The following is a 6,090-nucleotide window of genomic DNA, read 5'->3' on the forward strand; positions in this document are numbered from 1 at the left end:
TTTACTTTTTTAAGCTAGCAACTTAACATGAGAGAATACTTATATATATATATATATATATACACACACATTTTGTTAAGATTTTTTTTGTAAATATGTCATGAACTGATCCTTGAATTTGACACAGAATTCCAGAAACTATACACAAAAACATTGACCAAGGAGGTTGCTTATGTATTTCACATAACAAATGGCAAACTTATCAATATCATCTTAGGCCCCGTTCATGCGAACTCTAAGAGATATTGAACAGTCCGTAATGTGACATGGGAAAGCCCATAGAAACTATAAGTTTAATCAGTGATATCTGTGTGAGTTAAGGAAGGCACTATGTATAAAGGCTCTATGTACAACTTACAACTACGTCAATATTGCATGTTACTGTTGCATCGCAGCATGTGATTTGTAAGAGTCGGGCCCCGTTCATGCGGACTCCAACCGAAAATCATCCTGGGAAGCGATGGGGTTTTCTTTATTGAAGCGCTTCATCAGTATAAGATAGGATAAGATAAGATGTTCCTTTATTCAAGTACAGGCACAGCAGCTTAGAGGAATGTTAAAAGAAGAACAGACCACAATAAAATAATCACTTACATGGATGTATAAATATATACACACACAGTATATACAATCAATATACAATTTACATTATATGTAGATGTATACATATATACACACTGTACACACTCTATATACAATAACAACAACACATGTATATAGTACTTCTTTTACAGCAGACATTGAATGTTACTTAGGCCCCTTTCATGCAGGCTCCAAGTAACATTTACAATGTTTCCAAAGAGAGTTGGCTACATTCTGACATACACATAGAAAAACATACTGTACAGTAACAAACAAACAAACACACACACACACACCTTACCAACCACCTTTCCCTTAATCTCCATAAAAATTGATTAATTTTGTGAGTTTTTTTCGGACCACCTTGCCTTCTTTAATTTTATCTGTCGTCCGCCTTGCTATATGATTTAATCGAACTTTGCAGTACCATGCAGAAGCCATCTTCACCAGAACATGGACATGGTTAGCTTCAACACACATGTCAAACATGTGATTGTGCAGCTGTGGGAAGAGATTCTTCTCAGAACAATCAGAAAGAACCTGGGTGACAGTGGTTGCTGTTGTTCCTCTTCCCTGTGGAGCCCTTCCCTCATTGGTTTTTAGCAGCCGCTGAAAGCATCTTTCTGTAGCTTGGCAAACTGCAGTGATGCCTGGAGATGGTTTCTGTAGGCCACCCCTGTCCTTCAAACGAATGAATCGATGCACCAAGTCATCTGAGGTGAGTGCTTGTGAGCAAGGCATGCAAGTAACCTTCTCTTTCATCTTTTTCACGATGAAGCCTGTGATGTAAGAGATTGCTGCTTCCTTGTACTCAGAAAGATTGTCAACATCTGGAAGTTCACAGAGGGAGTCATCCTCAGGCACAAGGACTTCCACAGGCTCCACATCCACCCGGCGAGCGATGATTACAGTCGCAATTGTTGAGTCAAGGATGGTTGTGTTGTCTCGAAGGAGACAGTTGCCTGTGCCCCTTTTCACCTGATGCCTTACAAGGAGGCGCTTATATGCCCCTCTGAACTGCCTTACATTGGGGTTGTTGTTGTAACCTCCACGCGCTCTGACTGCAGAGAAAAACAACTCCAAGTGGTCCTGACTGAGTTTGTAGGTCAGAAGGTATCGGCATGGGGCAGCTGGCTGCTCTACCAGGTCTTCGTAGATGCCCATCACACTTCTGCCACAAGCAATGAAACCATAGATGGGTGTCTTTTTCTGTGTGGAATGCACATGTACAAGTGTGTTGTCTCTACCTTTCATTTTGAGCCCAAGGAGAAGTGACTCGGTTTCTTCTAAAATACCCTTAGCACTGTGTTTAGTAGTTGGCTTGATGGGCGCTTTGTGTCCTTTGCCAAATGGGTTGAGGCTATTAAAGGGTCATGAAACCCCAAACCAAATTTTCTGAGATTATAACAGAGGTATGTGTGTTGAACACCATTGAAGACAATGTTAGCATCTGTTAGATTTAATAATAAGGTTAAAATGGTTAAATTTGAGTTTTTTTCCGCTTTTTTCGTCTTCCGGGTTTAAAATCTTCATTGTAGAGAAGGAACTACACCAAGGAACTACCTTTGTACTAAATTACCTATTACTTACTGCTTAGTTAATATTGCTTCCATATTAGTTAATAGTATTAAGTTCGGTGTTAATGCAGTACTACCTATTACTTCCTGCATAGCTACTTGTTAACTACGGACCACTATTTTAAAGTGTTACCAGATTTTCTTGATGTAAAAACATAGGAAAATAATGCTAATTTAATATTCATGTCCAGCATATGTCTTAAAGTATTAAGTTGACTTTCAAACTCACCCTGATGTCATCCAAGATATCCATGTATCACTTATGGACTTCGATAGCAAACTATTCAAATGTTCAAAGAAGTTTCAAAAGTATATATATATATATATATATATATATATATATATATATATATACACTTTATTATTATTATTTTTTAATGACCGATCATTTCACTAGATTAGACCCTTACTTCTTGACTGGGATCATGTCGAGACTTCGAAGCTACATTTAGACGGACATTTGAACCTTCTTTGAAAATTTGAATTTTTGGTTACCATTGAAGTCTGTGTAGAAAAATCCTAGAATGTTTTCCTCAAAAACCCTAATTTATTTTCGACTGAAGAAAGAAAGACATGGATATCTTTGACATCAGAGTTTTTTTTTTTTTTGAAAGTGAAGTAATAAAACAGTGCAGTTTACCAGCAGTGTAATGCTGCAGTTCACTCAAGCGCTTGCTCTTATCTTATGGATGTTACAGTCTGCGTCTGCACCATCCTGTCTGCGTCTCCTGCACTACACTTCCCATGATCCTCTCGTCTGCACACCTGAACTCACTCCCTCATCAGCCTCCCGTTCAGCGTCCTGTTTCATCTGTTTTCACCCCATTATGTCTGATTCCTCTGTGTATTTAGTTCCCTCAGTTTCATTCTGTCTTGGTCGGTCGTTGTCTATGGATGTTTGTTGTAAGCCCGTGTGGCGCCCGTGTTCCTGTCTTCCTGCCTGTTTTGTATATATTAAAACCTGATCTTTGCCGATACTCCGGACTCCTCGTTCCTTGCCTGAGCCACACCGTGACAATGGAGCCCTAAGTGGAGCCCTATGCCTATAGTCAATCATGCTCATATACTGTATAATCAACATTTGATGAAACTTAATAGAAAACTATTTAAAACTACACACACAAGCACACATTTAAATTACAAAAATTATTTATTAGAGTGTATTCTACAAGATACAGTTGAATATTTTACATATCAATAGTTTTATTTTAAATTCTGTATCACCAAAATTTAATTTTCATTTGTGACAATTTCTCTAAAGTTTATCACAGTAGGCCTACTAAGTTAGTACATCTACTATTCTTAACCTGAAAAGGATAACTAAATGTATTAGAAAGATGATTGATGTGAAATAACATGCAGAATTGAGATTTTTTTGTTTCACGGATTCAAATGTCTTTGTATTTCCCTTTAACGTTTTTTCAATAAAAAAATTATAATAAAATAAAATACTATTCTTAACCTGTACAAACATAAAACTTTCCTTAAGTTATTCTTATGCATATCACCACCAGAGTTTGTCACATATACAAAAATATATTCTAGCTAATTTTCAACATTTTATTCACTGTTCTAGAAACCTATTTGACGCAACTTTGTTAAATTGCTGCACCCTCTGATTTAAATATTTAACCCTGGAGAACTTGGGAAATTATGCATGAAACAATGCATGAAATTACTGCTATAAGTTCACTGAACACCAAAATATCCACTTTTTCAATTTTACCCTTTATTCCCTAATTTAGGATTAGGTCCAAATTTGACCCATTGGGCTTTAGGCGTATTATTTAAAAAAAATCACAATAACAAATTCTGTCAATGCAAACTATTTTACATTTAGGAAAATAATCAGTCAACCACACAGCTACATTTAACAATGTTTTTTTTTTTTTCTGTTGCTTTATTTGTTGCATGTTAGAACTGGATTTCAAACGTACAAACACTTTGGCCAATGGAAACAAGAACACAAGGCCAAAATCACTACCTGAAAAAACTAACATCATGGGTCGTGCTTATCCAAAAATCTGTTCTGCTAGAGAGAGGAACTCATTAGACATTTTGGTAGTCTTTGAAATTTTTGAAATTTGTTTATTTTTGTTGATGCAGAGAGGAACTGCACATTTTTCACAGTGCCGGAGTGGTCATACTCCCTGAAAAGATATACTACTTTATTAGTCTCTGGCCCTGTCCTACTGAGGTAACTTAGTAAAATATATTATACAAATGAAATTATTTCAAGGCTTTAGCCAAATACAGGACTGTCAACATTCTCCATAGTCACTCAAAGAACCAAAGGGTCATTTTTGACCCAACATTTGTTTAACCCATACACCCAGAGGGTCATTTTTGGCCCATTGTTTTTTTAACTAGTTCAGAGTCACCAATTTATCCAAAAAGAATATAAAACGTACTTCTAGGCATTCTGCAAGCTAATACTAAACAGATTAACAAAAAATATACAATTTTAACAATTGCTGGTTTGCTGAGAAGGTGATTTTATTTGGACAGGTTTACAGCTCAACAAAACATGCCAAATCAGCCATCTTTACCACTCTGACACATGTGAGTTCAATATTCATCCACTAGGTGTCTCTATGCAGTGGCCAGAAGTGGCACTCTGGGCTTTGAAGTTAAATTAAATTTTTAAAAAAAAAAAATTTATTTTGGGTAGCAGCAATTAACAGGGGTCAAATTTTACCCCGTGGGTTCTCCAGGGTTAAATAACACTCTTGCTGCGTCCCAGTTCGCTTACTTGTACTACGCCCTAAAAGTATGTACTCTTTTTGTGAGGAAAAAGTACATACTTTTGAGTGTGTAGCAAAAGAGTAGGCAAGCTTTGGGACATATTATCACGTCATCTTTAACGGACAGCTCTGTCGCGTGCTGCGTGCTAGCCTGGTTCCATAGACATATACACTAGACCTCACCTTGGATACGGCAGTTCATTAGAACGAATGCGTCAATAGAGCCGCCATCTTGAAACAGGGGAGCCCCTCCACTTTAATGCATCAGCGTCAATGTAGTAGACACAGGTCTAACGCAAATAAAATCACCATAAATCATCATGAATGCGATTTTTCTTGTTTTTTGGTTTGTTCCAACGGTCAGACATGTATTTATCATTGATTCCAGAAAGAATTTTTTTTTTTATTTATTTTTATTTTTTTTAAAAAACATTCTTCCTAGTTCAGATTTCATCCGTGAACTTCATACGCTGCACAAAAGTCCGCCACCATCAATGAATTCGAAGTAAAGGCAGAGATAGCAGCGTTACCTAGCTACTTCCTATGACAAGACCACTGTTCCAAGATGGCGGCGGTTTTGACGCATGCTAAGAACCCCCAGGTGAGGTCTAGTGTATATGTCTATGGCCTGGTTCAACCAGACTCTAGCCCTGCGTCCCAATTCGCCTACTTATACTACGCCCTAAAAGTATGTACTCTTTTTGTGAGGAAAAAGTACATACTTTTGAGTGTGTAGCAAAAGAGTAGACAAGAGGCTTGTTCGACTTCATGCAGCTCTGCGCAGACCGATCGGCGGCTGACTTGAAACAGTGCATGCCGGTTAGAAATTTTGTCCGACTTGATGCAGCGCTGACTCCACGTGACTGTGACATATGCCATCAAAGTACCGCGAGAGCGTTACGAGAGTAGCCGCAGGACCAGGCCAGCGCAGCTTCTGAAGAGCGGCTGCACGAGCTCTGATGATGTCACAGCTGTTCCACGATTCGCCGGATTCACCGCATTACAACGATCACGTGCGTTTCGTGTTTATTCTCACACGTTTAGTTCCACTAAAGCTCACAAATCAGTATTTTATAACAGTAAACACTCTGTAGTCGCAATGTTATATTGTGTCATGTTTATCATGTTTATCAAAATAAAACTGATTAAAAAACGTTGATTCCACGTCATTGATTATAGGCTTATTT

Source organism: Pimephales promelas, chromosome 13 (assembly GCF_988280905.1).
Source record: "Pimephales promelas chromosome 13, fPimPro1.hap1.1, whole genome shotgun sequence".
NCBI classification, from domain to species: domain Eukaryota; kingdom Metazoa; phylum Chordata; class Actinopteri; order Cypriniformes; family Leuciscidae; genus Pimephales; species Pimephales promelas.